Here is a 22,203-nt window from a genome sequence, read left to right as displayed (position 1 = left end):
AGTATATCTACTAAGCTTACCCACAACAAAAGCTACATCAGGAATAGTATTAATCATGGCATATATAAGACAGTCAATTGGTCTTGAATATTCAATTTGAGAATTTGGAGATCCTTTATTAGGTCGAAGCTTAATATTCTGATCTATAAGAGTGCTTACAGGAGAATAATTCTCAAAGTTAAACTTTTTCAACATCTTCTCAATGTAATAAGATTGAGAGATTGAAATCCAATTGTTTCCCTTTCTAATTCTTATACCAAGAATTACTTCAACCTCCCCCATGTCTTTCATGTCAAAACTAGATGATAAGAATTTCATGGTTTTATCAACTTCACCTAGATCAGTACCAAAATTTAACATATCATAAACATATAGACAAATTATAACTCCTTTACCAAAAGAATCAAATTTGCTATATACACATTTGTCAGCCTGGTTTAATGCAAAACCATTAGACAATATCCCATCATCAAACTTTCCATGCCTTTGTTTTGGTGTTTCTTCAAACCAGATAATGATTTCTTCAACTTGCACACCTTATGTTCATTACCAGGCATCACAAACCCTTAAGGTTGTTTCATGTCAATTTCCTCATACAATTCACCATTCAAGAATGCAGTTTTCACATCCATTTGGCGAAACACAAGATTATGTATAGCCACAAGAGCTAACAATAATCTAATTTTGGAAGTTCTAGCAATAGGAGCATAAGTATCAAAAAAGTCAATGCCTTCCTTTTGCCTAAATCCTTGGATAACCAATCTAGCTTTATACTTATTAGTTGTGCCATCCACCTTCATTTTCCTTTTGATGATCCACTTACTTCCCAATGCCTTGCAACCAGGAGGTAAATAAGACAATACCCAAGTATTGTTATGCATGATAGAATCAACCTCATCCTGAATTGCTTCTTTCCGGAAATGAATATCCCTAGAAGCCATAGCTTCACTAAAAGTCATTGGATCCTACTCAATATTACAACAATATTGATGTTGACATATAGTCTCATTCCTTATTCCTTCAACAAGATAAAGTTAAAAGTTAGATCCAAAAGACTTAGCTTTTCTAGCTCTTGTGCTTTTCCTACACTACTAGAAAACAACCCTTTAATGACGCGCAAACAATGACACGCGCTGATAAAGGACACGCATTTGTACGTGTCCTAAAAACTAATGTTAGTTTTCTAAAATTTGAAGGATAGAGGACACGCATTTTTGCGTGCCCTAAAATTAGTGTCCAACAAAAAAAACACGGAAGGCACCTATCATAAAAAGCGTCTCGTGTAAATGTGTCGTTTTATATTTTTTTTGAAAGGCGCGTTCGGTTCTTTAATAGCCCATGGGGGAAATGAAATCCCAAAAAATTAAACACCTCGCCTGATGCATCTCCTTCTTCTTCTTCTTCTAAAATCCTCTACCAAAAAACCCTAATAATTCTTTAAGCAATTCATTTTCCTCTACCATTGCACTCTCTCTCTCTCTCTCTCCATCTCTCTCTCTCTCTCTCTCTCTCTCTCTCTCTCTGCACGCCCTAAGCCGCCACCACTAGCATCGAACCTCTTAAGCTTTAAGATTTCGAATTACCTAAGAAAACACTTCCTCCATCTGAAGATGTCGGTTCAAGATCGCCATGCCACATCGCAGTACACGATTTCATCATCGTCTCCACAAACTGCCGTCAACGGCAGAGAAAACAAATGCTACTGGTTCTAGAACGAAATCAAAGCCGAAGCTCGTCTTGACGCCAAATCTGTACCAACCGTCGCCAGTTACCTCTACTCTAGCATCATCTCCCACTCATCTCTCACACACACTCACTCTCTCTCTCTCTCTCTCTCTCTCTCTCCATTTAGGAAACAAACTATGCTCCTCCATTCTCCTCTCCACCCTCCTCTACGATCTTTTCCTCAACACCTTCTCATCCAACCCATCTCTCCTCTCCGCCATCGTCGCCGACCTACGCACCGCCCGTCAACGAGACCCTGCCAGCATCTTCGTCACTACAACAAGTAAGAGATCATCATTAAGCTTGATATGCATCATTCATTTACACCGTACAATTGCTTGAAGCTGATGCACATACAATTTGTTTCATATGGAATATACACTCCGTTCTTGATTATTTCCGTATGGAAATAGAATTCGGATCAATAAGTTCCCTGGGATTTGCAATAAATCCAAATCTTTAATGTTTTGAGTTTCATAACTGATTTTATTTTCTATTTTTTGTGGTCATGGATTGGGGGAAACAAGTTTATTTAGGCGGATTTGAAAATGCCCTGGCTGCAGCTAGGTTAGAGACAGAGTTCGTTTTTACAGATATTATTATAGTTTAATTTACGTTTGTTCCCATGAAGCTTTAACTTTTTACTCTAGATCATGTTTACAAATTCAAACATAATTGCTTCACCAGTGGAAATTGATGCTAATTAGCTCAATTTTGTGAGCGGGAATCAATAATTTGACGATTATGTGAGGTTTAAGGTACTAATTTCGGAGTCACATTCAACCTGTTAGGTATTTGAGATGTGCAACACAATTTTAGGCAAACATTATCACAATGAATCGTTAGTTGCTTAATATTGTTGTTGGGTTAGTAGTTCATTCTTGAAATGATGACACAAACTTTTTCAGTCTTCATAAAACATACTTCCATAGATTTCTTGCTTGTAGATAAACAATGTGGGGACAAACATTAGGAAACCTACTACAAAGTATACTCCAGAATTGTATTCAATTCTCATGGCTACTAATTTGGAGTCTTCTTACCATTCAAATTGTTGCTTATTTGGGAAGCCCGCTCTATACACATCACTTGATCCATCCCCTGATCAGAAATACATTTTACTGGTATGCATACTTACTTGAAAACCTTGATCAATTGGTACAGTAGAGAATGAATGGTGTTGTAAGCTCTTATATAATAATTAATTATATTATATTTTGGTAAAGGGTGGAGACACAAGATGTTGATGATGCCAAAGTAGAAGTTTTACCTCGTGACATGTAAGTAAAGTTTTATCAGTCCATTATGCATCATATTCCTCAACATTTGAATCTGATATGATATGTGAAACAGAGATTACTTTTGCTAATTGATGTTGTTGGCTCATGTGTTTGATGTTGTTGAATCATGTGATTCTTGAATAATTAATGTACAGGTGGATATAGCTTATGCTCCATTTATCGAAATATTTCAGCCATATTTGCTAGAAGGTGTGGCCATGGTAATTCCATTGTTGTGAGAGCCTATTAACAAATAAAGGAACCACTTGACAGATTAATCAATTGAAAAATAAAAGATAAAAAGAACATGTGAACTGGGAGAATATACAGACCTTTTAGAGTGATTTCATAATTTTCCAAGTTGAAGGTGCTGTTGACTAATAAATGTGTGGTCAATGCCATGGATAATGACTTTATTAACACGGGAAGGAATGTGAATTTAATATCTGGATCAGTATTCTCTTTCTAGAAAGCTGATTTAAGTTTCATAAGCCCATCACGGTTTATTTCTTCCACATAATAAAAATGAGAAACACTAGCAGCTGTAGTCATTGACCTAACCATTGCACGCTGATAAGCCCTAACAACAAATAACTTGACAAATTTAATAACATGTTTACTTCAATCAAATTTAGGAAATTGTTTATTTTTTATATAATAATAATAATAATAATAATAATAATAATAATAATAATAATAATAATAATACCTTCGAGAGAATATCTTATCATCTTAAAGTTGTTCTTCAGGTCCAGACATGGGTTCGATAGAAGTAGGATTAAAAGTCGGTTTGTTATCAGGAATTCCTTTTTCTACACCATATTTTAGAACATCTTCTTTCAATATTCTTCCATGTTTACCATTTCCAGTGACATCAGCTAAATCAATACCATGTTGGTTTGCAAGACTTCTAACAGCAGGGGTGGATAAATTGTCATTTGCATGACTCTTTCTGAGCTCTAGCTTGTGTTCATCAGACTTTGATCCATCAGAAACTACTGATGCATCTGAATCATTAAATGGAACAACAGAATCATCAACCACCAACTGTAATAGAGTTTCTCCAACCTGAAATCACAGTCAAATCAAAATTACTTTACCATGTATATGGAAATTGTTAATGCTACTACCGGTGTTTTACCTTTATAATGTCACCAGGAGCATGCAGAATCTTGGACAAACCATTTGAGGAGTTCACATTCTGCAATAACTTCACCAGTTTGTGCTAAAGGTACATCTATAATGCCACCAGTGTGTTGACTATCCTCTGCATTACTTGAAAAGTAATGCCCTTTAACATTGTACAGTTTGTTCAACTAGATAATTAATACAACCAAATCATTACCTTTTATGATCATTGTATGAAGTTTTATCAAGATTCATATGAAACACCACTAATTTAATGGAATGCATCCATGTTCACATAGAAACATGTAAAAGCTACTCAAAATTACAACTGTTGTCTTAGTTTTTGATGTATGCCTTAATTTGACTTAGTGTAATATTCATGGAGATTTGTCAAAGACTTAATTTGACAATTGTTGGGTCACGGGTTGGTGAAGTCTTTTTAATTTGACCTGAAACCCGGAACCCAGAGGTATGTTTATTCAACTACTCATCAAAATGGTTCATGTACACCACATGATGATATATTATCAATAAATCAAGATAATAATAATAATATGAAAACTTCAGTTACTCCATTAGGCAGCATTTCATCACCTTCACCTATGATGGATTTATTAGACATATTTGGTCCTACCACTCCACCACCTAGTATGTTTATTTACTTATTATTTTATAATAAATTTTGGTAAAAAAAGTTATTTTTTTAATTCTTCAGTTGCAGTTGGATCCTGCTAGCAGTAACTCTCTTCCTACAAATGGTAACGGCTCAATAACACAAAAATTACGAGTTACCAACACTCAACATGGCAAGGTAACTATAAAAAAATCATCATGGAATGAAATGTTTGTGTGTTTTCTTTAAAAAAAAATATCGTTTACATGATGAATGTTGATTGTTATGGCAGAAAGCAATCATTATGCGCATACGAATAAGTTACAAGTGGAACAACAAAGACATGTTGGAAGAAAGACATCCCTCATGAGATATGATAACATTTTTTGATATCTTCTATCACCATCTCTTAGTGTTTATATTTGGGACAATGTTATTAAATACTATTTGTATCTTTGTATTCCCATGTTCTTAGGTCCAAATCATGGATATTTGAATTTGTTGATTTTGGAGGTGAAATGAGACAAGATATATGGTGCTAATAAAGGGAAGACAAGGGCAACCAATTATTCCATTAATGACATTAATCACTTGCATTTGTGATTGTATTCATTACATATGGATTCAATAGTTATCTAAGTTGACCTAGCATTTTATTCTTCTTGATTCACTCAATCAGTTCTTGTTTTTGTTGTAAATTGTAAATTGTAATTCAGGGTATTCTTGGTCCATGTGCATCACTTGAGAAGGTCCATATAGTATTTTAAATAATTTTGACTCTTTGTTGACTGATTGTTGTTTTTTTATGCAGAAAGGTGCTTTATGTTCTGATACTAACATTGGTCAAGGGGGTACTACTACATGGAAGGTGCTTCAATACACACTTGCTTACAACAATGCACACAAATTAACTAAGGAAATAGCAATGTAGTACTAGGTTATATAGTTAGGGAAAACCTCTTAATAATAATGTACAAATATTTGTCTACTATTTGAATGATTATTTGTATGACAATAAATTTTATGCAATGGATTGTAATTTTTGTATATGGTATTTTATTTTCTGTTATGAGACATTAAATGCAAATTTAATTTGAAAATTAGTAAATCTGTAAATAATTTTTTCTTTAACATTTAAAATTATGATACGCAAAAATGTGTGTCATCTTCATTTATGACATGGCCTTTCTTGACAGGGGCTTCCTTGATACGCATTGCGTGTAACAAACACACGCGTTGTAAGGTTACGACATGCAAATGCGTGTCGTCTTCCTTTATGACAGGGACTTCCTTGATACGCATTGCGTATCATAACTGTGCATCGTAAATGCGTGTCATAAATGCGCGTCGTAAATGCGCGCCGTCTCTCTTTATGACAGGGCCTTCCTTGACGCACATTTGTGCGTCGTCTGAGCATTTTACAATGCGCAATGAGCGTCGTAAGAGGCTATTTTTCTAGTAGTGTTATTAGTTTATCTTTTAGTTTAGGCAGTTTTTCAAACACTTAATGTGCATGCCAAATTACTAATATTGATGTTAAAAATCGCAATGTACACAAACCCACAAGAAACTGTTTCATTAGGAAAAGATAATAATACGAAGTAAAATTGTAGAAAGCATAATAGTTACTTGAAAATTGAAAATATCTTAAATAATAACAAACTCATCATGTGACGGAATCACAACAAATAAATAAATTTACATCATGTATATAAATGCGATTCTTCCCAAATCAAACAAGATATTGTGTATATGTAAGCGGTATTGATGAAGCTAACATTAAGGACAGGTTGTTGTTGTATTGTGTTATTATTTAACATTTGTTTTTCAAATAAACATATGCATTAGATTGATGCATATGTTTTTCACATGGTTCTTTAATGTCAATCACCACCATACAAAGGGGGAGTTCCTCTAACCCAGTATCTAAAAGTATAAAATCAGATAGAGGAATCCAGTGGAGTATAAACCCTATTTTAGATAAAACAATCTACAAAATAAAAAAAAACTAAAGGGGACCGAGGAATGAACAAACGTCATATCTAAAAAAATCTTATGAATTTGATTGATGAATTGCTTTTTTTTTTTCTATTTGTTCGAACTAATGAATTAAGTTTTGAAATTATAACATCTTCTGATTAATCAATAGCGAATCCAAGCTCTGAATCTCCATATTTGATTTTGATTTGTTTCTTATTTCTTCGAAGTAACAAAATCAGTTATGAAATTTCAACCTCTTCTGCTCAACCGATGACGGATCCAAGCATTGAATCTCTATCTTTAATTTTGATTTCAAAAGCAACTTCTCCTCCAATTGGCACAAACCAAAGAAATAAACTTCTCACCACTCTGATATCAACACCATGATAATCTTCAAATTTGTGATAAATTGAATTTTATTGAGTTCATTGGTTCGTTCCTATATATATATATATATATATATATATATATATATATATATATATATATATATATATATATATAAATAAATTCAAAGTTCCCTTAGGAGCAGTGCTGACCATGATACTATTCCTCAGGTTAGTTGCCTCTAAAAAGGTCACGACCACTCCTCATTGTCTCTTAACCTAGTCGCAACAATCTCCTTCTTCCACCGTTCCTTCTAGTATTCTCTTTTTTCTCCCCTAAACAAATTTGTTCCTCGAATAAGCATCTTCACATGTAGATCGTCCTCGAACAACCGTTTAACGTTAAAGGTTCATGTACATAACTTCTACCACCATAAACATCTTCATCTTGATTAGTACTCTTGCTAGAAGATTGATGAATCATGTCGCTTGGTTTAGGTATAGATGTAAATTTCTTCATCAAAGATGGCATCTCTTGACTCTATGACACTTTTTATAGACACAAAGCCATTAGATTCTAAAACACGGAATCTATAAGCTTTAGAATGCTCAAAATATCCAATAAAGATACAATCTACACCTGTCCCACCCAATGTTTTCCTTTTGGGTTCAGTGAGCCTTACAACTGCTATATAACCCGAAACTTTGAGATAACTCAAATTTGGTACCTTTTTACACCAAATTTCATAAGGAGTATTCTTACTTCTTTTATTTGGAGTTATGTTCAAGATGTAACATGTAATTAACATTGCCTCACCATAAAACCCTTCCCTCAATCTAGAATAGGTCAACATGGAATTAACCATTTCTTTCAAAGTGATATTCTTCCTTTCAGCTACACCATTTTGTTGTGGTGTATAAGGAGTTGTGGTTTGATGTATTATTCCAGTTGATTCAAAATAAACTGGATCACAATACTCACCATCTCTATCAGTACAGAAGATATTTATTAATTCATTTTTATGAAGCTCAACTTGTTGTTTATAAATTTTAAATTTATCAAGTGTTTCAAGCTTAGAATGTAGCAAATAGACATAACAATATCTAGATGCATCATCAATAAAAGTAACAACATATTTTTTGTTTCCAAGGGAAGGTGTTGCTTGAAAATCACATAAATCACTATGTATAAGATCCAACACCTTGCTTTCCCTAACAACATCTTTGAAAGGTTGTCTAGTGATTTTAGTTAGCATGCATGCTTTACATTTTTCATTATTTTGAATATCAAAAGTAGGAATTAAACTCATTTTAGACATGTCTTTTATTCTCTTGTAATGAATGTGTCCTAGTCTACCATGCCATAATGCATATTTATTAAAATTATTGCTAGTACTAGTAGAAGCCTTGCAAACATAATTATCTATAGCAGGATAATTAATATTAAACCTAATCATTCCATTACATACCTATCCAAATCCTATAAAGAACCATGTCTTGACAAGATATACTTGTCACTTTCTAATACTTGTTTGTAGCCATAATTATTAAATATAATTTCAGACACAAGATTCTTACGAATCCCTAGAACATATAAAACATTGTTCAAACACAAACATTTCTCAGAAGTAAAGGTTTGTAAAACAGATCCTAGTCCCTTGATTGGTTCAGTTGCAACATTTCCCATCTTCACAACAGATCCATCTTCAATTGGTTGAAAGTCTTTGAACCAATATAGATCTTTGCAAACATGACTTGTTGCTCCCAAATCAACCAACCATGCAACATTACCATCCTGCACATAAAATGCTTCATAAATCACAATTATAATTCTTAATATATTTAGAATTCTGCATGAAAATAGAAATCTGACCTTGTAGCTTTTCTGGATCCTTGGATCCACTTGGTCCAGAACCATCCTTGTTCATTTAACGAAAACGACAATCTTTCTTGAATTGACCCGGTATGTTACAATTCCAACACACCACGTTAGACTTCTTGTTGGAAGACTTATCATCCATTCCTTTATACTTCATTTTTCCATTAGACTTCTTTTGATTCTTTGATCGTTCTCCATCCACCATGTTCATAGAAGAGGAACCAACTTGGTTCTTGCCTTTGGGATTGTTATCAAGTTCTTGAGTCCTTAAGGACTCTTCAATTTGTAAATAGATTCCACGTTAAGTAAAATTAATTCCTCTTTGTTATGTTTCATTTCGTGTTTAAAATCCTTCCAGGAAAGGGGTAGTTTGTCAATGATCACAGCCACAAAAATGGCTTCACCAATTTGCAGATTGTGTCGAGCAAACTGTCCCAGAATCCTTAGCATTTCATGGAATTGTTCCATAACATGTCTGGAGTCAACCATCTTTTAACCCATAAAGTTACTGACAAGAAACTTCCTGCTAAAAGCATCTTCAACCATGTACTTGGATTAAAGAGAAGCCCATAGTTCTTTTTTTGCAGATTCGACATTTTGATAGATATCAATTAGAGAGTCAGACATACCATTGAGAATATGACCAAGACATATGTAATCATCATTTTCCCACTTTGATCTCCTTCTTATTTCCTCCAAAGGTTCATCTTCAACAAATTCTGGTAAGACTAGCATGCATGTACTCAAAACATACACCACTTTCAAAGTGCTAAGGAGAAACTTCATCTTCTTCTGCCATCTACGAAAGTTTTTACCTTGAAACTTGTTCAATTTGTCAAACTTACTTGTCATTTCCTACAAAGAATAACCACTTGCCAGGATCACAAAATTACTTTAATCTTTCTTTGAAATTTGGGGTATATAAAGGCTTAAAAATTCTAAGAATCGTGTTAAACACTTTCAGATTAATGTATTTGAGTGGTACTTCCAATATTCTTTAATCGGATAAGTCTCAGAGAGACAAGAACAAAACCAACTTTAAGATGTTTTTCGTATGTCCCAGAAAATGAGACCAAAACCGACTTTAAGATCTATGTCTGAAAACAATCATATGACAGTTTCAAACTGTCACAAACCATCAAAAACGGTCATTAAAACAGATATTTGGATAAAAGTTTAAATTGGGTCAATTCTCAAAAAAATTCAACCCAAGCCAAGGACTACCACCCCTTGGACCTTGTTCCCAGGGGCGTTGCCCCCGGACCCCCGTTCGTTCAGGGGCTTCGCCCCTAAATGACAGTGTACTTTGAAACTTGATCAAACTTAAACAAGTGTGTACTCCATACCTTCCTTACTTGTTTAATATTTATCACGATCACTTTCAGTCAACAAAGTAATCCTATTACACTTAAATAACATTGATGATAACAAATCAACAACATTCATTAAGGGTAATTTCGTCAAAAAAAGAAATAGGATGCACAAAATAAATTAATTGAGTTAGGTTTGACTAACCTAAACCAAATGACTTGGGTTACACCAAAAGAAAAATGGGATGAGAAGGGATGACACTTGTGCTAGTGTTGTGTTCGTCGTCTTCCTTCGTTCATCAATCAAACGCGACATAAATCATGAACGTTTCTAGATTCTATGATTAATCATATGTACAGGATAGTTTCATTTATTTAAATTGATTACATATATTAGTTGAATAAAAAAATAAAGTTCTGTTTTTTTTACAATTTCAATTTCTTTAAACTCCTCTTTTATTTCACAAATAAAAAAACGATATTATTTTGTCTTTATGTTTTTTTGAAATCATGCCATTCAGATAGTTAATCGATATGATCCAGCGCAAATTCTAAATGAAAAGCATGATTTAGATAAGATAATTGATATGTAGAATGATTATGTTAGAAAAAAATCCACTTTTTAATTAAAATTTGGTTCAGTTAATAAAAAATCATTAATTTGTTAATTGAACCGATGGTTAGACAAAATAAAGTAGTTTTGGATCTAATTTGCGGTCTATTTTTATGATTGATAATGATCTTTATAGGAAATTGGAAAACTAAACCTTGTGTTTAATAACGTCTTAAATGTATGTGATGAAATGCCTAAGAGAGTTCATAATTTTTCTAGTAGGGTTTATCTTTTTCACTTCAACTTGGTGTCAGGTGTGTTTTCTTTTTTTGGTGTGTATATTTACAGGTGTCATAGTGTTATCATAATCTTTTGGATTACTTGATGATTCAACTTTCTCTATAATTGATGTCCTTGTGGTCAAAAATTGTGTCTAGTGGTTCCTAATGTTATATTCCCTCTGTCCCAAATTAATAGTTCATTTTTGACTTTTGAAGTATTTTTTCTTCAATTTTGACCTTAAATATTTTTATTTGTGTTATATATTACTTGATAAAACTTATAACATTGAAAAAACATTTAAAGTACAATCCATTCATATATTTTGCATCAAAAACAAAAATATTTAAGGTCAAAGTTGAAGAAAAAAGACTTCAAAAGTCAAAAGTGGACTATTAATTTGGGATGGAGGTAGTATAATTTTATGGTAGTGACCTCCTTCTGGTGGTCTGGTCTATTAATTTGAAATTGCATGTCGTTGGTATATGCTTGATCTTAAGATTCATCTTATGGGCATTAACTGCCTCTTTGGTTTGTTTAGTTACAGTACAAAGTCGGTTTCCAATATTGCTTCCCTATTGTTCACATTACATTTTTTCTATTTAGTGAGGAACTAAAAGCGCATTATCATTAATTTTGTAGGTTAATTGTGATAATATGTACAAGATCATAGCAATTTTAGCTATTGAAGCTTCTCTTCCATTCACTATTAAGGATTAAAGGTGTCTTTTGTTATTGTTTGGGACATTAATGTGTACAAGGTTTACAAGATGCCTAATGTTTCATCAAAGAGCTTCACAAGTCCAATGTTTCTCATGGTTTTCAAGACACCTTGTTGTTATAGTTAAAAGATTATCAAGTTAAATGTTTTTTTGAATATTTATCTTGGTATTAACTCTATACTTTGATGTATCCTATGGTTTATCACATGTTTAAATCATTTAATTGTTGAATTGGACCATTGTATAGTTATGGATCATAGCATATTTGGATTGTAACACCCATAAAATTTAAGCTAATTTTAAAATTTTTAATACATTTAAAACCATTAAGTGATTATAGTTTGTTTTCAAAATAGTCTAAAAATTAGAATATTCCCGGAATCCAATCATAAAAACAATAAATATGAGGAGCTGTACGATCACGCCTTTGCCTTCCTGCGATCATCTAATGTACCTAAAACAATAAACGGAAGTTGTAAGCCCGCGGCTTAATGAGTTCCCCCAAAATACCGATACACCTACCATCCACATAACAATAACAATAATACCATAACATAACAAAACAGAACAGTATGCAACAGGTCCACAACTTTACAGACTGGATTACTCCTCTGGGCCCACAGTGTGAGTTTGGATTGCCTTACGGGCCCACAGCTCACATCTGGATTGCCATTGAGCCCACAATACGAGTCTCCCTCAGCTTGTAGCTGGACTGCTCCCGAGCCTACAGTACAAGTCTCCCTCAACTCGTATCTGGAATGCTCCCGGGTTTGTTGGTTACCGTACGGAGCAGTGTCACCTCAACCCATCCCACATAATATATCAACATACATCATAACTAATGTGCATACAAATAATCACATAACAACACATGGAGTCCTATAGATCTACCTAATTGCCATAGCAACTAGCATGCAACACTAACTCATACTCAACATATCAATAACTACCCGGATATCAATCCGGAGTGACTGACCTACTGTCCTAGACCCTGTCAGTATAGTGAGGAGAACTCACCTGACACTGCTGAAGTCCCGCGGATAAAACCCAGCTGCTGGTTGACAAATTCTCGAATTGTCAACATCAAACAACACCCAATTAATATTTGGGTTCCAAGCCCAAGGTCCAACTCACACTACAACAATCTAATAGTCAAGTAATGGGCCATAGCCCAACATATGGCCCAATTTTCCAAATTGGGCCCAGACCTCTTCATGGTCTTTCCTTAAGGCCCAATCAATTATTCCAATCCAATTCCCATGGCCCATTATCACATAATCATAAAGGCCCAATTATGGCCCATTTATGGCCTAATTTTCCAAATTGGGCCCAAGTCCTCACATTGGCATTATCCTAAAACCCATTGTAAAGACGTGAAAATTTAAAACAATTTTTCAATTTTAAAATGCATACTCTTCATAACATAGAGTATAAAAATCTCTTTTATTCAATTACAAAGCACAACTCCATTAATAATCCAGGATCATCATAACTCTTTCTCTGGTGTATACAATCAAGTCGGTGCTGTCCCACGATCCTGAGAAGAAAACCTAAAACACATAACACATAACATGGTAAACACAAAGCTTAGTGAGTTTCCCAAAATACCACACACAACACATATTAGCCACTCGAGGCTATAACTCTGTTTGACCGTGTGGTCAATGTGTCTCACTGGGACCCTCCAGTACCATAACTCTGTCGACCCTCTGATCCTAACTTTGTGGACCTTCCGATCCTAACTCTATAAACTCTGAAACATAGATAGCATAAATCACATAGAAATAATGCAGTGTATCACATCATATAAATGGTATACAAAATACTCTATCAAATAACTCTAATTACCACTCTAGGTAAAGTATAGTGAGAAGACTCACCTTAGATGAAGAACAGCTCCTATAAACACTGCTGCTACATACCGGCCTCTAACTCTGTGCCAAACGCACAATTATCTCAATTAGGAGCTAAGTCCGACCTCTCACTTATTGGGTCTAAAGATAGACCACCTACCAGCCCATTAATGCCTTAAGCCCATTGGAACCACCAAGGCCCAATAATAAATGGGCCCCTCTAAGGCCGAAACCTCAACCTACATGACAAGCCCGACCCAAGTGCCCAAGGCATTATTATATTATTTCTCTGCTCAATGTCTCAAATACACAGGCCCAAAGATTCGGTCCAATACCTAAGGCCCAACAGTAAAGCCTAGACCAAAAGCATACTTAGAGATTACACGGGGCGTACCTACTTTTTATGCTCAGCATACTCAAGCGTGCATGAAACTGATCGGGGAGTCAACCCATTACGCGACACATACATAAATTATGCCGCACGTACTCTCAGTTTTGCTTATTCAAGTTTCTGGGTCTTAACCCGTTAAGACCTTAACTCATCTCTTGGATCTGGACTTCCTGACATCTCTTGCTCCATAAAGTTAACGACTTTAGGCCCTAGAATGACTGATAAGGTCACAACACATGAAACTCTTACTCTCTTAACCCAAAATGCACATAGCTCATGCATGGGTTGATTCTCATGATCAAGATCTCATTTTTATGGTTCCTCACCACTAAAAACACTTAAAAGGACAGGTTATTGAGCTCTGGAGTTCACCAACTCACAAAGTTCCAATCTTGGGACATAAAACCCTAAAAATGGACCATACAAAGAATAGATCAAAAGAATGGGAAAGTTTTGAGCTTTTTACCTTCAAATGACGCTCTAGCCCCAAGAAAGCTCAGATCCATGGCCTGGACATCAACTCCATTCTCTTCCATGCTCCTTCTTAACTCCAAAGAGCCCACAATAAGACATATATGCTCATCATGGCCGCCCACAAGCTCAAGAACAGATATTAGGGTTTTAGAGGTGTTATTAACTGAGGAAGGTGGCTAGAAATGAGACCATCTCATTCTCTAAATAGGGAAACTACTTGAATTAGGGTTTTCCCTTAGCGCCTAGTACGCCCAACATTCTAGGTGGTCCTCATGTCCATTCCACGCTCATAGGTACGCTAAGCATAACCATACTTACGCCCAGCGTACCCGATGCCACCTATTTCTCAATAAGGACCCAACTTGCCATAACTTCCAAACTATCATAGCTTATTTGATATATCTTCAGATTGCAAAGATCCTCATATCTAAGGACAGGTGATGAGATGCCCTACACTTCGGCAACTCGTTGCAACCTGAGACCTCCTCATGCCCAGCTCGCGCCTCATGAACCCTAATCACAGACATTCCGAAACAGGATGTTACAATTCTCCCCCACTTGAATTAGATTTCGCCCTCGAAATCACTCCTTGCAAACACATAGATCAGACCCAACAAACCGAGATGCACCACCGAAGGTCCTCAAACCATATAGCAATCACTTCCAAGGATACTCGTTCCCACCGGGGACTCCCGATCTGAAAGGGGCAGAGCCAACTGCCGCTGCGGTACCCAATGTGAATATCCATAACTGGAGAAACTCTTGCGGTCTAATTCCTTGCCAGACCATCCTCAAAACATTATTTTGTTAATCGCCCACCGACTAATAGACTCTAAGAACACCCTACCAACCCTGATTCCCCAATCAATCCCGATCGCAACTCAAAAGGACAGAAAGGTCATAATCTCCCTCTCTCTCCAGGACCCACTGCAAGGGCAATCATCAGGATCCATTAGAGAGGCTGAACCCAAAACTCTAATCTTGGACACAAGGAAAAGATCATGCTCACCTGGGAATATTCTTTGACCTTTATAAACCCAATAAGTGAACCTCAAGCTCACCCATCCCATAACCATAAAGGTTTCACCGATTCCTATCTTATAATAACTGTCTCAACTCTTAGTGACGCACAAGTCACGTAGTTTGCTTTCCCTCAAGAAAACACTACAACTCTACTGAAGATCGGATCACCCCTGAACTCTGTTGATTACTGCCCAATCGTTCCGTGCATCCTGCTGCACTTCCCGAACCAAGGCTCTGACCTACTCAGGTCTAAGACATCAGATGACAAACAATACCCCTCAGATGGAACCCACCTCCGATTCTAAAATCTCATCTCGTCTATCCAACACACCACCAGGACTTAACTCAACTCGAGGGTTTGGTCCGACCTGAAGGTAGAATCACTCGTCCTAATGAATCGTTCAACTCATGAGTCGTGACCCGCAACTCATGTGTACTTCACTTATCCAATTCCTTCGGATTGCAATGTCCACACTTTACTCGGAATATAGTGATTCCCGATCATTGAGAAGACCCCGGTCTCACCCCTGGTCCGACCACCAGGGTCCCAAAAACTCATAAATTAGGGCTATTCAAGCCTAAAACCCTTCTGTTTCATGCTCTGAACAAGAGTGCTTCATCATAACAACCTCTCGCTAACTAGTGCGTACTACGGCTCCCCATAGCATCACAACAACCTCCTACTGACTAGTAAGTACTATGGCTCCCCGTAGCATCACAACACTCTCTCAGACTAGTGAGTGATGAGAATAAATCTCAGATCGTTTAGATCTTTCACAGGTAAAAAGATGAAGAACAAAAAATTCAAACACAATGTGATTATGAACACATTATGGAATCAATGTAATGCTTATGATTCAAATATTGTCACGCCTCAGCAGAGCTCGATGAAGAACCTCCACTATAGAGGCGAGCTAGGGTTTACAAAAGTTACTAAGAAAAATAATGGAAGCGTTACTATCAAAGGATGCATGCGTGCACCTTAAATACTAAACCCTAGAGTAAAATAATCACGGTTGGGCAGGCGCAAACCGGATACCAAAACTGGGCTAAGGATCGAGCCCATGATGCAATACAATAAACCCAACAATCTCTCCCTTTGTGTCAAATGAGGCGAGAGAATATTTCTTTTGAGTAGGCTTCACTGTCTTCACAACCTTGAACAGCCGAGGGATGATAGCAAGAAATGTATGTCGAAATTGAATATACCATCTCACCATGTCAGTAAACAAGTTCTTGTCGGCTGCTGAGTTCTGATTACACCTGTGAATAATCTCTCAAATATGCTCCAAGAAAGAAGTTGAGAAAAGGCTCTTGTCAACAAGAGCGAACAGGCATTTTTGACCTTCGCCCCTGATAAACATTACAGTGTGATATTTTGAGTCGATTTTCCCCTTGATCATTGAATTTACATCGCCTGCTCTACCTATCATTTTGATCGTGGTTCACTTGTGATTAGCAGAGGCGATCTCTTGATCCGTCTTTGCTACTTCATGAATGTAGCAAACAAGCATTCGCTTGATGTGATCTATAATCAGCTGATACTCTTGTGGATTTGACAGCAAAATGTTGTTGAGGAGTATCCAGTCGTGAGGATTGAGGTTGTGCAGATCAGCCAGAGTGAAGTTATGAACCGAGCCTTCAGAGCCTCGAGTCACTTTGAATTTGACGTTGACGAACTTCCCGGCTGAATAAGGCTTCAGTACCTTGACAGTAGTTATTTTCTGAGAGCACCAGGTCAAGTACTGTGGGTGAGCGAACTCCAGATAGAACTCTAACAAATCTTAATCCACCTTCGGGTCCGGAGAGGGGATAGCAACGGTTGAGTTGAAGCAATGGAATACAAATGCCTTTTGAGAGATTGGCATATCAAACTGTGCATCCTTGGAGTTTTCAAGCCCAAACGACATGACAGGTTCAACCCAAAGAATACTTGGTTCATCAATAGCACTCCTTTGAAGTGAATCTATAGTCCACTCTGGAAAAATAGACTTCTTTTTCTCCAAGAGCTCCTTTTCTTTTTGCTTCTTCTCCGGCTCAGCCGTTTGCTTCTTGAACTTTTCAGCAAGCTCTTTCTCAGAAAGTTTTGTATTTTGATAAGGCTTATCGGGAATTTCACCCAGAGTATCTTCATAATCACCTTCATCATCTGTATCATCTTCTCCAATTTTCTTTTTCCTTTTGCTGACCGGAGCTTCATTAACCTTCGGTTCAGCTGTTGGCTTAGGTTCGGGTGAGGGTTGAGTTTTCTCCTTTTCTCCCCCTTGTTTCGGTTGGACACCAGTCACCAAAACACCCTCAATACGACTAAGGATGTCCAGTGCATGTCTTAGTTTTTCAGCCAAATGCCTTCTGATGGTAATTGTCATAATGGGATCATGGGCATCAAGGAGGTGAAGCAGAATGGAATGAACGTCACCAACAGGGCGTCGAATGACCTCCCTTTCGGATTTCAAATCATTAACCTCGTTTTTCGCATTGCGAAGCTTGAGGTTTTGTATCTTTAGCTGAGAGGTGTGTTTGTCTAGCTCATCCATGATGCGATTTTCAACAACCAACTCTGCCTCCAGTTGAGTCAAACGATCATTGACATTATCGTGTAGAGTGGCATTGGCAGCTTCGATGGCTTGACAGGCAGCTTCAAGATTAGACCTTTCAGCTTGAAGAGAACTCTGAAGGTTACCAAGCGAAGCATTCACCGTCTGAGAATTCTTTTGAGAAGCAGCCTGCAAAGAATCTAAAAATAGCCGAGCCTCAGAAATTAGTTTATCGACTTTTGCGGTCGCCTCTTTGCATTCCTTCGTTGAAGCCTCAACAGCAAGAGAGGCCTTCTGGCATTAGGAAGTAGAGGCATCAATGGCCTTTGCTGCAGCAGTGAGAGAAGCATCATGTTCTTTGACAACTAAAGAGAACAAGGCTTTGAGAGCAACATCAGAATATGCACCAGTGGAAGAGGAGGAAAGCAGCTGATCAAGCTTGTAACTGCCTTGAGATGGCGCTTGGTTACAGGAGCATCTTCGTCATCGCCACTTTGGACACGGTAGGGACTGAAGTAAGTGGAATCAAACTCCAAGTCCTCACCGCCAAGAATTGGGTTGGTTTCAGTGGATTGGGTAGGAGATAAGGGTTTTGTAGTGACGGGAGGTTCGGTTGTAACTGGTGGTTCGGTTGTGACCAGAGGTGTGGGTGCTGAAGAATGAGCCCCTGTATTAGATACGTTGGTTCGAACTCCAGTAGTGGTGGTAGTGGTAGTCTCGGTAAAGATAGGATTAGGGATGGGAATAGTGGTTGGTGGTTGATGGTTGAGGGGTGGCGATGGGAAAAATTGGAGGGGTTAAGACTGGTACAGAAACAGGTGGATGAGAAGGTGGTTGGGAGCGAACAGGTACCTCTGGGGTAAGCGAGCGAGGCGGGGTATCACCATGACCAAAAGCCTCTTCATCAGAACTTTCGCTTTCTGATTCTGAGTGAGCAATAGGTTTGTTTTTAGGAGGAACATACTCGGAGTCCGAATAGCTTGAGGATTGAAGAATGAGTCTCCGAGTTGGCTTCTTCTGCTTAGCTTATGAAGGAGCACACTTGTCTGACTTTCGCTTCTTGGGTGTTTGACCGTTGGTTGGTTTAGTGACTTTCGCCTCCTTCAATGTCTCTGGTTTCTTTCCCCTCTTGGCTGGTTTGTCAGCCTCTTCAATGGAGCGAACCATGGCTGGAGTGAGCTCCCGTGGGCCCGAAGAAGGATGCTTCTTGTATTCTTGAAGAACATTGCTTGCGTCAGACACGCATGCATACATGGCTTCGGGGATCGATCCAATGAAGGAAACTTGGTTGGATCTGTGACAATGATCTTCGTGGTGTGAAAGGTTGCAATGGATGAAAGAAGAGAATCCACCATGATTGGAACGTAGAGACGATCCATTGCCCACTTTGTAATAATGGACCAGTACCTGCCACATGAAATCTCTAAATGTATTGATGAAGAATAGAAGCTTTGAACCAGTTGTTGCCAGATGACTGTCCCATAGTCCAAAGTAATCTCGTGATATAGCCCATAAAGTATATTCATAAACGACTTGCTTGCTCCATCTGAACCGGCACTGTGCTATGATAAACCATTGAAAAGAAGAGTGAAAAGGCCATTCCATTGAGGAGGAAGGCAAGACTTCATGAATTCGGTAACTATGTTTAAGGTTTCAGTGTACCCCATTTGATAGAACATGGAGAACAGTTTACCAGTAGTAATCAAGTTAGGGTTTACCAGAGTTGGTTCTGGAGAAAGACTAATTAGGGCACAGATGCGAGTCTTGGAGATAGAAGTCTTCTTGTTGTGGATATCAAAGTGAATCCTCTTAGCAACCTTGTCATAGTTAGCTGTTGAATAGATGTGAGAAAGGCAAGTCATGGGAACAACTTCGACCTTTGAAAGAGCGTCGACAAGAGGTGAGTATTTGAGACATTCGACGACATACAACATATAGGGTTCATAGATGAAGGTTGTAAGGTCAATGATGAGGTTTTGTTGGGGTTTGATGGTGATAAGGTTGGAGTGAGCAGATGTATCGTGAACAGAAGAGGAGTCTGCCATTGATGAAGCTTGAGAAGAAGAAGATGAACAGTGAGAGAAATCACCCTTATGCTTTGAGAGAATTTATAAGTGATAAAAGGGTAAAGAGGAGTGTGCCAAGTCCTTTTATATGCACAAGGAGGAGAGAGAAATATCCATTTGAGATCTTGGATTAATTAGAAACCGTGCCTGATGTGACGGAGTGAACAATTATCATACCCGATGATGATGTTGGAAAGAGAAAGGACGTTTCCTTTTTACATGCCATTCCATAAAAAGCGATTTTTCAAATCCTCAAAACGATTGGATAACTGCTGACTCAGCCTTAACTTTATTCCAAACGTCAGCCACATATTTTACATGAATCGTCATCTCCTTTTAACTTTATCGATCATTGGAATACTTGTAGAAATGAAGCTGTAACAAGTAGGTCATCATTAATAGAACCAGATTTTGGATAATCAAAGATTTTCGTGCATAGAGTGTGAAAGATAAAGAAATAAGATAAACTTTTTGTGGATAGTTGTGATGTCTAGTTAAGACATAAAGCAACTGATTCTGGGCACGAATCTCTTCCTTCAAAGTCAAGAGAGACATTAAAGTGCTTGTGTGGCTTCCCATTTAATAACGATCAAGAACTTGTTAAGAAGTATTGAAAGGAATCTTTTTAATTAAAGCAATAAAAGGTGGCTTTCACGTCAATTCATGATATCGATACTTGATATAAGACCGAAACTGAAAGAAGTACTTGTGAGACCAAAGTGATCTATTGAACAAGTAGGTAGGTAAGACATTTATTGACTTGTGGACATATGAGAAATCTCAAAAAAAAACTTAACTGGATCCTTGAGGAAGAAAAATCTTGGTAATAGACATTTTCAGAAGGATCACTCAAAATAAAAAGAGATTTCATTCAAGAACGTTATCATGGTGATGTTGTACCATCAATTCATTAATGGTGTTGAATTGTGGGTTTCACTTAGTACGTAGTGACACGAAACTAAGATCATTAACACATATTTTTGTATAACCATAAACCTCAGTGGTAAATGCTGAGAGTTTCAAGGGTTACATTAGTGAGATGAAGTGAAATGAAGAAAAATGATATAGGTGGTATAAGAAGCGAATGTACCTCTGCTATAATAGAAGGACCAAGAAGAAAACTCTAAGCTCAATATGAGAAGAGTAAGGTAGCTCATGATTAGATTGAATGTAACATCCTAGTTTGGGAAAACATGATTTGTATGTATCATGTTATGAAGGCTTCACTCAAAATCTATAGAGGATTTACTCAACATGCAGCAGCATGCATCTAGGGACACTTTAGAAGTTTATAAAAAAGAGTTTATACCTTTTAGAGCTTCATCATCAAGAGTAACACTTATACAAAAGAAAGCATTAGATAAAACTAAAACAAAAGATATTTTTGTATTTTGTGAAAATTTTTAATTAAACGAAGAAGAAAAATATTTTTAGGCTTTATAAAAATAAACAAATTGAAACAGAGAAATATTTTTGGAGTTCTTATAAAAAATCAAAAAAATGAAACATAAAAAAATAAGTATGTAAAAGAGTTACAAAAGAATACGAACAAAATGCCTTGATATGAAAAAGAAGTGAACGAGTTCAGAAGGACCGAACCCGAAATAGACCGAGCGTTCGGTTCTTGGTCGAGCCGAACCCAAAATAGACCAAGCGTTAGGTTCATTTCGGTTCGCTCTATTTCGCTTCTTACCTTTATTGAAGCGAAGGAGATTTTGAGAAAAACTCTGTTTCCATCATTCCTAGGCCTTGCAAAATTTTGTTGAAACTTGCTTCAGGTAAAGCCTTAGTGAATATATCTGCCAGTTGATTAGTTGTCCTTACAAAGTGAATTTCCATGTTGCCATCTTCCACGTGATCTTTGATGAAGTGATACCTCATTACTATGTGTTTAGTCTTCGAGTGTGGCACTGGGTTATGACAAATCCTAATTGCACTTTTAGAGTCGCAATATAGTGGGATTTTCTCATGTTCAGCCCATAGTCTCTAAGCTGACTTTGTATCCATACAACCTGAGATGTGCATGAGGCAGCATCGATGTATTCAGCTTCTGCCATGGAGAGA

The 22,203-nt window shown here is 37.0% G+C and overlaps 1 pseudogene; it reads right to left on the bottom strand.

Annotated features, from left to right (window-relative positions):
• Nucleotides 1–3,195: 3,195 nt before the first annotated feature.
• LOC111891213 (lipoamide acyltransferase component of branched-chain alpha-keto acid dehydrogenase complex, mitochondrial-like) lies at nt 3,196–4,422 on the bottom strand (annotated as a pseudogene).
• Nucleotides 4,423–22,203: the final 17,781 nt, after the last annotated feature.

Source organism: Lactuca sativa, chromosome 6, assembly GCF_002870075.4.
Source record: "Lactuca sativa cultivar Salinas chromosome 6, Lsat_Salinas_v11, whole genome shotgun sequence".
Classification (NCBI taxonomy): Eukaryota; Viridiplantae; Streptophyta; class Magnoliopsida; order Asterales; family Asteraceae; genus Lactuca; species Lactuca sativa.
This window is presented reverse-complemented; position numbering and strand designations above follow the sequence as displayed.